We start from the raw sequence: 11,027 nt of genomic DNA, 5'->3' as shown, positions 1-11,027 counted from the left end.
ACCAATCTGTTGCCAACTTTTCCCTACTAAAACAATGCTACTGAAAACTGTTTTGCCTGTTTTTGAGATTTTTGTATGATAGATTACTTGGGAATCAAATGATACATGCATTATAAATTTTTATAGAGATTGACAAATTGTTAGTGAGCTACAGGAGAAGCCATATTACAGATAACAATATCAAGAAAACAACACAGAGAAAGACAAGAATTCCAACAATGAGATAGAAACCAGGAAAAACAACCAAGCAAAAATTGTGGTGCTGAAGAATACAATAGAAATAAAGAATGAAAAATTCAAAGGAGAACTTCAACAGCAGACTCGATCAATCAGAAAAAAGAATTATTGAATTTCAAGACAAGGTACCTGAGCTAGAGGAGGACAGTGATCCATGAGGCTCATGACAGAGAACATGGAGACCATGTCTATAAGCCAGAAGAGTATGCCAGAGGCAGTGTTGCTTCAGTTTCGGCCTCCTTCTGGTTCCTAGGAGACTGGCCAGCAGTCAGTTCAGTAGCAGCAGCAGCGAAGGTACAGGCTCGAGCACATCTTCCTCCTCCACTTCCGCCTGAGCTGGGAGCGTCTAGGTCACCCAGTGGCTGGAAAGGGGGTCACCTGCCCAAGAATGGGAATCCTCTTCACCAGGATATGGAGACTATTCAGTCACCAGGAGCACACTGTTGTCATTGTTGGGGTGGATAATGAAAAGTGTCATCCTTTACCAATTTTCTGTGAATGAAATAATGTAGAAGAGGTAGTGATACATGCTTCCTAATGTGGAATACTAGCGGCCAAGAATCTCTTCCTTCTTCCTGGAACACTTTCTATACTAACACAGAGTTTGTAATAGTTGTGGACAGTTGTTGTTCGGTCACTAAGTTGTGTCCAACTCTTTGTGACCCCAGGAACTGCAGCATGCCAGGCTCCTCTGTCCTTCACTAGCTCCAAGAGTTTGCTCAAATTCATGCCCATTGAATGGGTGACACCATCCAATCACCTCCTCTGCCACTCTCTTCTCATTCTGCCTTCAATCTTTCCCAGCATCAGGTCTTTTCCAATGAGTCAGCTCTTGGCATCAGATGGTCAAAATATTGGAGCTTCAGCATCAATCCTTCCAATGAATATTTAGGGTTGATTTCCTTTAGGATTTCCTGATTTGATCTCCTTGCTGTCCAAGGGATTCTCAAGAGTCTTTTCCAGCACCACAGTTCAAAGCATCAATTCTTTGGCACTCAGCCTCCTTTATGGTCCAACTCTCGCATCTGTACAACTACTGGAAAAACTATAGCTTTGACTATATGGACCTTTGTTAGCAAAAGTGATGTCTCTGCTTTTGTCTTTGCTTTTGTCTCTTTGGTTTTTGATGTCTCTGCTTTTGTCTTTGCTTTGTCAGCAAAGTGATGTCTCTATTGTGGACAGTACAGACCAAGGATTTCTATAACTAGAGAACTCTCTATAAAATGTTAGCCCATAAGGTCTTAAGGAAGGCTGGGTTGCTGACTTACTAGTAAGCAAGATGTTGAATAATGCATGACTGTAGCAGAAATCTCCCAGTTTTGGGAACTGACTTTTATTAGAGATCACCAGTGACATATCCAGATATGCTGTGCTCATACTGGGTAGAGACTATGTTAAGGATTTGAATGATTTCACAACTGAAGATCAGATGACCTCTACTGATCTCTTCTTGTAGACTTTGTATAAACCAAGTGTTGGATTTTACCTGTAAGCTGTAAAAACTAGTGGTTTAGATAGATAGATAAATATGAACTAAATTTTCTTCTTATAGAAAAAGTTTAATACCACTTATTTCAAAACAAACATGAAGTCTTACCTTCCAATCTGCTTTCTCATTAGCTCCTTTTGACACAAGGTCTTAAAGCTGCGCTTGACATTTTTCTCATCACAGGTCCTTTTAGGACATTGTGTAGCCTTTAGGTAGAAATAGAGGAAGACATTCTTCACTTTAAGAGCTTTATTATCAGTATTGCCCTCCATAGATGAATGTTATTCTCTTCTTGTTACATTTAGTCAAAAGACAAATCAACACAGATATTTAGTTTCTAATATTTTAAAATATAACTTACAAAAAGTATTTTGCATAAGGTTGTTTGTGTATTGTGTATATACCTCAGATTCAAATTAATGGCTTTATGTTCTAAAGAAAGGCAAATTACACAAAACTTAATATTCTTTGTTTATGACCATGAGTTAGGGGTATTGGTTTTAAGTGCTATTTTGTACTTTTCCGCTATGTTCTCTGTATTTTACTAACTAACCTCCTAAACCACTGAGCTGTTCTTAAATAATTATAAAGGAGGAAAAACCTTGACATTGTGTACCTATTGTATGATAGATCAAATCACATACATGGAAATATGTAATGCAACTGAGTGGAATATCAAGTTTGTGGCTTAGTGTTACTAATGGGCAGAATTGCACATTGGGCAATTATCAGAGTGTTGCCTTTATTGAACATTATGTCATCTAAATTTCTAAATAGGCTGATTAATGGATTAACAGTTTATCATTAATCATATTTAAAATTATCAAGTGTTTTTCCAGCATTAATTAAAAACGGTGGTGTGAAACATGTCTACCAGGAGAAGTATCACCCTATAAATATTATCAAATAATTTAGCCAGAGTCTTCTTAGGTATTAAATCATATGTCCAGCATTTAAAGGGAATTTGAGATTAAAACATTTTCTAATCGCCTAATTTGAAAATGTCTTATTTCTTAGGAGTTGGAATAGTTTAACAATTGTAAAACTTTTTAATGCTTTTAAGATGTTGGTTTAAAAATTGATCAAGATGATATATTTATTTTCACTAAGAAGTAACTTGGCCCAAAATGCCTTTCATGTTTGCATAGGGTATTTTCTTTCAATATCTGAAAGTTGAAGGTATTTCTCTTGTAACTATAAACAAACTTATCCTAAATGTGTTAAAACATATTCTTGAGTATTCCATGTATCTTTCATGCTCTGAGAATCTGAAAGCTAACCGAAACTGGCCTATTTTAAAATATCCAAGAAAGAAATAATAACCAATTTTAATACTAGCCTTTTAGATTTCATGAAGATTTTGAAGAATAATAGTATATGCTATAACCACTGACAGAACTTTGAAAGTTTCCTTCTATGAAAATATAAACTACCTCTGTCTAAATCCAAGGCAACCATGGGATATCAGTATTTAACACTGAAGGTTTTGTGTTTTATATTTATACTATAATTGTAAAAATACAAGCATAACATTTAATACTTGTCAATATGCTTTTACAAACATAAATCCTAAATTACTTAGCTTTGAAGACAAATCATTTGAAATTATACCATTAGATGAACAGAAAGGAAAAATAGTGAAAAGAGTAAAAAAAAAAAAAAATCTTATACAACTTATGGGACACTATCAAAATGAAAAAAAAAAAAACATGAATTATGAAAGCCTCAGCAAGAGAAGAGAGAAAAAGACAAAACTTGTTTAATGAAATAATGAATGGAAACTTTCCAAAACTTAGAAGGGGAATGAATATCAAGTACAATGAAACTTTAAGGACTAAAAAGAGAGTCAATCCAAAGAAGATTATACCCAGACGTACTGTAATAACATTGTCAAAATTCAAAGATGAGAACTATGAAAGCAGTAAAATGGGATTGCACCTAACTAAAGCCTTTTGTTCAGCAAAGGAAACAAAAATCAACAGAATGAAAAGACAATCCACAGAATAGGAGAAAATAATTTGTATGCCACATATCAGATAAGGGATTAATATTCCAAATATATAAGGAACTTACACAACTCAGTAGGAAAAACCCAAATAACCCAATATGAAAAAAATGAGCAAATGACCTGAATATGCATTTCTACAAAGATTTACAAATGACCCAACAGTTATACAAAAAGGTGCTCAGCATCACTGGCTTTCAGGGAAATACAAATCAAAACCACAGCATGATATCACATCACATCTGTTGTTAGTATATCTTTTATCAAAGGTCAAAAGATAACAAGTGTTGGCAAGGATATCAAAAAAAGAGTACCTTTATACTCTTGTTGGTGGGGATGTAGATTGGTATAGTCATTATGGAAAACAATGGAGATTCCTCACAAAATTAAAAATAGATCCAGCAATTCTACTTTTAGGTATATATTCAAAGGAAATGAAATCAGGATGACAAAGAGAGGTCTGCGCTCTGCTTATTACCATGTTCATTGCAGCATTAGTCACAGTAGCCATGATATGGAAACATCCTGTGTCCATTGATGGATAAACAAAATATGAGGTATATATGAGATATGTAAAATCTCATTGAAATGTGGAATCTAAAAAAGTCAAACTCATAGAAACAGAATAGAATGCTGGTTGCCTGGGTTTGGGTGAAGTGACGAGTGGGGAGATTCTGGTTAAGGAGTACAAAGTTTCAATTATACAAGGTAAGATCTAGAGATCTAGTACACAGCAATGTTGTGTGATAATTTCACAAAGTATATCTATATTAAAAATATCAGCCCATACACTTTAAATATATTCAGCTTTTATTTGTTAATTATACCTTAACAAAGCAGGAAAAAAGAGAGAGGCAGGGGTATACAGTGGTTAGGAGCACCAGCAACTTTACAATTAGTGTCAGGCAGAACTTTGCTCAAATGCTAGCTCCTCTACTAAATAGCTCTGTAAATTTGTGCAAGTTAATAAATCTCTGTAAGTACTGCTTTCCTCTGCTCATATCATGGCAGTAGTAATAATACCTATCGCATAGGGATTCTTAAAATATTTAGCACAGTGGCTGGTCCACATTAAGTATTTATTACTTTTATAACAGAGCCTTAATTGAATGACAAATGAAATGAACTGCTTGAGTTTTAATCATGGTCTGGTGTGAGTCTAGGTTATTGATCCAAGCTGGTAAACTCAATGTCCTCTGAACTTTACCCCAGCCGTGTACTTTACTAAATTGGACATCTCTCGCATATATATTTTATATCTATATTCTGACTCTCGCCCCAGGCCCATATTGTCTTGTCCATGATTTAAGGTCATTTCCATTTTCAAAGAACAGTAATTTAACAAAATATGTGGGTTTTTAAAAAATTTTGCTGATCTGTACTATGGCTCATTGATATAAATGCACTAATAAATGTTTAATAACTGGCTATCTAGAAAAATGCATGCATATATGTGCATGAACATAGATTTTACTAACAGAAAGTATGTGTAGCACACAATTTACAAATAATAAAATATCCTATACTCCTTATTATAAATTCCATATAATCAATTGATTCTCACTGAATGTTTTCATTGCTTTTGATGAACTTGTATATTCATAGCCAATCTGTGGTTGTAATTAACAAATGAATGTAGTTGTGGCGTGAATCTTGACTGATATTGTTTCTATAAGTGAATAAGATGAAAGTGAAAAATGAAGTGTCAAAACATAGCATGTTCTTCAGTGATATGAGTGAATTTTCAGCTGAATCTGTTGAATACTAGAATAGTAGTTCCTCAATTTTTTGTACTGTTTTTGTACTGTTTTGTACTGTTCAGAGTCATGGTCTTAGATATAATTTTAATCAGCTTTAAGATATTCTCTATCATCTATTCACTAGACAATCAATAACAACAACAAACTTTAGCAAATGGAGCCATTATTCCTAGTATTTACCAATTTCTGTGGTGTCAATATTTTGGAATTCCATGGCCAAGTTCAAGTGACCCACGTGAAGTTACTGAATATAGAGTAGAGATGTGTAGTAGTAGTAAACATTATAGATAATATTTCCAACACAGATACAATCAATACAAACAATCTCATGTATAGATAATAGTATAAAATAGTTAAGTGATGAGTTTTGAGTTTTGAATTCTTTGGTTTTGATAGAGTTTACCTCAAAATAAGTGATCTCAAGAGCCATCTCAAGCACAAGACTTACAAATATTGTAGTGCATGCTGTCGCTTCAGTCGTGTCTGACTCTTTGCAACCCTGTGGACCATAGCCCACCAGGCTCCTGTGTCCCTGAGATTCTCCAGGCAAGAATACTGGAGTGGGTTGCCATGCCCTCCTCCAGGGGATCTTCCTGACCCAGGGATCAAACTCTGGTCTCTTATGTCTCCTGCATTGGCAGGCTGGTTTTTTACCACTAGCGCCACCAGGGAAGCCATTTGCCCTCCTTTTTTTTTGGTTTTGGCCGCCCTGTGCAGCTTACAGGATCTTAGTTACCTGACCAAGTATTGAAGCCAGCAGTGAAACAACGTAATCCTAACTACTGAACTGCCAGGGAATTCCTGTGCCCGTGATTTTGGGGGAACACATGTACAACCATGGCTGGTTCATGTGAATGTATGGCAAAACCACCACAATATTGTAAAGTAATTAGCCTCCAATTAAAATTTTAAAAAAACTATATAAAAAAAAAAGCCTTTCATAACTCCTCTTCTCCCTTGTGCCACTTCCACCTATATCTGTTTTGTATTTTTACCAGCCAGAAATCTTTAAAAGTGACTGTTATCCACTGTCCCCATTTCTTTATCTGCCACCAACCCACTGTGATAATTTAGCTTTCTGCCCCTTTCCTCTATAAAAATAGGTCTGGCTGAGGTTACCAGTGTCTCTAATTTAAATAAACTTTACTATTCTCATTTTATTTGACCTCTTAGGAGCAATGTCTACTACTGACAAGCAACTCAATCCTTCCTGAAATAGTCTTTCCCCTTAGGTTCTATAATATTCATTTTACTTTTCTGCTTCTCTGCCCATTCCTTCTCTTCCACTTTGCAAATACATCTTTCTCTAACCAGTTGTTATATGTTGTAATCAAGATTGTTCCTAAACCCAGCTGGCTTCTAAATCTATACTCCTTCCCGTGATTTTAGTTACCACATAGAGTCAGATGAGTGTACACACACACACACACACACAAAAAAAAAAAACATCCCCCAAATAAGGTATAAAATTTGTTTTCTATATGTATACTACCACCACCATCAAAATAGTGAAGGTATCCTTTACCCCTATAAGTTTCCTGGTGTCCATTTATAATCTTTTTCCTAGCTAACCCAATCACTGTTCCCCAAGCAACTACTAATCTGTTTCCTGTTGCTGTAGATTAATTTGCATTTTATCAAGGTTTTTATATATATAAATTGGATTCTACAGTATATACTCTATTTTCTGGCCTTTTTTCACTAGTGTAATTATTTTAAGATTCATCTATGTTGTTGCCTGTATTAATAATTTATTTTTTATTGCTGAGTAGCATTCTCTTATATGGATACACTAAAATTTGTTCATTCATTCACTTATATCAATAAGACATTTGGTTTGTCTCCAGTTTGAGATTACAAATGGAGCTGCTATGAACATTTATGTACAAGTCTTTGTGTGGACATATGCTTCGATTTCTGTTTGTTGGGTAAATACCTACAAATGCAAAGGATGTTTTGTATGGCAGGTTTTTTGTTAACATTATAATAAATTGCTAACTGTTTTCAAAGTCATTCTGTAATTTTGCATTACCACCAGCAGTATAACTGATTTCTACCTCCTTACCAGTGCTTGGTATTTTCAGTCTTTTTAATTTTAGCATTTCTAGTGCATATGTCTCAGAGAAGGCGATGGCACCCCACTCCAGTACTCTTGCCTGGAAAATCCCATGGATGGAGGAGCCTGGTGGGCTGCAGTCCATGGGGTTGCAAAGAGTCAGACACAACTGAGTGACTTCACTTTCACTTTTACGCATTGGAGAAGGAAATGGCACCCCACTCCAGTGTTCTTGCCTGGAGAATCCCAGGGACGGGGGAGCCTGGGGGCTGCCGTCTATGGGGTTGCACAGAGTCGGACACGACTGACGCGACGTAGCAGCAGCAGCAGCAGCAGCAGTGGGTATGTAGCAGTATCTTATGATGGTTTTAATAGACATCTTATGGCTATTGATCATGAGCCTAATTTAATGCGTTTAAATGCTGAGTTTCTTTTGTTACATTTTCAAATATTTTGCCCATTTTTAATTCAGTGGTTTCTACTCTAACAATTAAGTTGCAAAGGTGTTTTTAGATATTTTAGATAGAAGTCTTTGGTTAGATATTTGCTTTATAGCTTTATAAATATTTTCTCCAAGTCTAGGCTGTTTTCATATTTGTATCACTGCCTTGTTAAGATAGTAAATTATGGTTCACCAAAAGTATATCTTAAGAAGGCAGTATAATTTTTATTAATTTTTTGTCCCCTGTAAGATTATCTTAGTTAAATCCAAGGTTGTTAAGATCTCTTTTCTTCTAAAAGCTGTATAATGTTCATTTCTCTATTTGGTTTGTGATACATTTCTGTTAATTTTTATATATGGTGTGGTTGAGGTTGAAGTTCATTTTTTCTTTTTCTTTTTGCATTGTCTATCTAATATATCAAGCACCATTTTCTCAAAACATCATGTTTTCACAAGAAATTACCTTGGAAAATTTGTAAAAAATCAATTGACTATCAGCAGTCCCCATTATTATATCAGCTCCACCTCTGATCATCAGGCATTAGATCCTGGAAGCTGGGGACTCCAGCTATATATGAGTGAGTCTCTATATAGAATCTTTTTTCCCACTGAAAATGTGTCTATACATCCATAAACACTACATGTCTTCCCTAACTATTGTATCTTTACATTTGCAGCTTTATTGACATACAATTTGACAGATAACACTGTATAAGTTTAAGGTATACAATATATTGATTTGATACACTTATACTGTAAAATCATTATTGTAGCATTAGCTAATACCTCTATCATATGACCTAATTACCATTTCTTTTCTGTAGTGAAAACATATAAGATCTAGAATAAGTCATGAAATGAGGTAGTAAGTCTTTCAGCTTTTTTTTCCCAAATTGTGTATATATTAATAAGTGAGTAAAGGAGTACACTATAGCAATTATCAAGATAATTCTGATGATCTTCAGTATTTCATTACTGGCACTATCCATTGCTCATTGTCATTAATGGTTTTATTTTTCCACTTTACTTAAATCAAAAAATGCTACATGGAAGCCTCCTTCTGGGGGTACTCAATTTTAATTTCATTAAGTCAGTATTAATCAAGTTTAGCCAGGGCATTTATCTGCCAAGAATATTCTGACAAATTCATGGCTTGGAAGGGCTATAGTAAATTCCTGAAATTCCAGGCCACTATATGATAGTTTACTAATTTGATGAGATAAAAGTGACTACTACTAATGAACATGCTGAACCATTCTCTTCCCAATATGGAAGAAACTTTATGTCTCTACAAGCCTAGAAGCAACTGGCTATAATTTGAAGAATTCAATCAAGTAACAGGATTTTTCTTTTTTAATGATGCCAAATGACCAGTTTGACTTTCACTGAATTGACTGGTTGGTTGACACTTTGAGGAGCATTAACTTGTCATCATCATCATTACTATGAACTAGTATTTATTAAGCATCCACAGTTGCAAGCGATATAAAGTTAGCCAAATAATCATAGACTCTGCCCTTTAGGAGTTTATGATCTGGAAACTCAACACATCCAGATGAGCTGGATGCCATTTAGCAGAATACTGCTATAGGACTTGGAGAGATGCTACTAAGTGGTTGTAAAAGATCAATTTTCTTCACAAACTGCCAAACCATGGACTAGAAAGTAAAGCAGTGCTCATGTTAGGTGGGTGTAAGTGATCTTCTCACTTGAGATGGTGTTATTTGGGCCGAATTGCAACTAGAGATATCCTCTCCCTTTCAAAGATTGAAGCAGCACTTGAGAGAGAAAATGACATGTCTGAGCTTATCAAAAGCAAATGAGTCCTCTGGGAATACGGAAGTGAGTAATGATGGTGGGGGATGCAGCGGGAAAAATGGTATTTTTGGCATCAGAATAACTAGGCTCTATTCCAGCTTTGTCCCTCATGGGTGGGCACTGGGTAATTTATTTAACTTTTCTGCATCATAGTTTAGTTACTCACCTGTAAAATGAGAAAGCTGTAATCATGTTTATGCCTTCACGATATTTAAAAATTGTGCAGAGATCCTGCAATGAAAAGTGAACCCAAAATGAATTTATACAAGAACAGTCACAATAATGAATGTTTATTTCTAACTAGGCTGAGAGGTCTATACTTTGGAAGAAAATTAACTATTTGTATGAAGTGCAGTCTTAATTTTGAGCATTTATGGGTTGCAACAGTTTTACCTCTTAAAAATTACTTTTATAATCCACTTAAAAGTATTTTGTTACATGATTCAGTTAGAGCTCATTTTTTGCTGTTACAAATGAAATGCCTAATCAATAGCTCATCTCTTAGAATTCCCTTTTTTTTTTTTTTTTTGGGAATCACAGAATGTGAGATTCAGAAAGCCTATTAGAAATGAAGTGAAAAAAAAAAAAAAGAAATGAAGTGATACTACTGTTTATACGACAACATAAGAAAACTTTGAGTGTGAAATACTTGCCCAAAGTTGAACAACAAGTTAATAGAAAAGCCAGTATTAGAATCCAGGTTTCCTAGCTCTTTATTTCAGTACTTTTGCTAAGTATTACTGTCTCATAATCTTTCATTTCTAGAAATAGTACGCCACAATGGACAACCACTTTATGAACTCAGAAGGAACAGTTCTGTTCAGTTCAGTCACTCAGTCATCTCTTTGCGAGCCCATGGACTGCAGCAAAGCCAGGCTTCCCTGTCCATCACCAACTCCCAGAGCTTACTCAAACTCATGTGCATCAAGTCGGTGATACAATCCAACTATCTCATCCTCTGTCGTCCCCTTCTCCAGCCTTCAATCTTTCCCAGCATCAGGGTCTTTTCTAGTGAGTCAGTTCTTCGCATCAGGTGGCCAAAGTATTGGAGTTTCAGCTTCAGCATCAGTCCTTCCAATGAGTATTCAGGACTGATTTCCTTTAGGATGGACTAGTTGGATCTTCTAGTAGTCCAAGAGATTCTCAAGAGTCTTCTCCAACACCACAGTTCAAAAGCATCAATTCTTCAGTGCTCAGCTTTCTTTATGGTGCAACTCTCA

At 35.4% G+C, this 11,027-nt stretch overlaps 1 pseudogene; it reads left to right on the top strand.

Moving 5' to 3' along the window:
- Positions 1–625: 625 nt before the first annotated feature.
- Positions 626–4,659, top strand: LOC145535603 (ADP-ribosylation factor-like protein 5A; annotated as a pseudogene).
- Positions 4,660–11,027: the final 6,368 nt, after the last annotated feature.

The sequence above is a fragment of the Giraffa tippelskirchi genome, chromosome X (genome assembly GCF_054371585.1).
Source record: "Giraffa tippelskirchi isolate mGirTip1 chromosome X, T2T-mGirTip1v1.2.pri, whole genome shotgun sequence".
In the NCBI taxonomy this organism is placed as follows: domain Eukaryota; kingdom Metazoa; phylum Chordata; class Mammalia; order Artiodactyla; family Giraffidae; genus Giraffa; species Giraffa tippelskirchi.
Note: the sequence above shows the minus strand (reverse complement) of the source record. Positions and strands in the feature narration are given on the sequence as shown.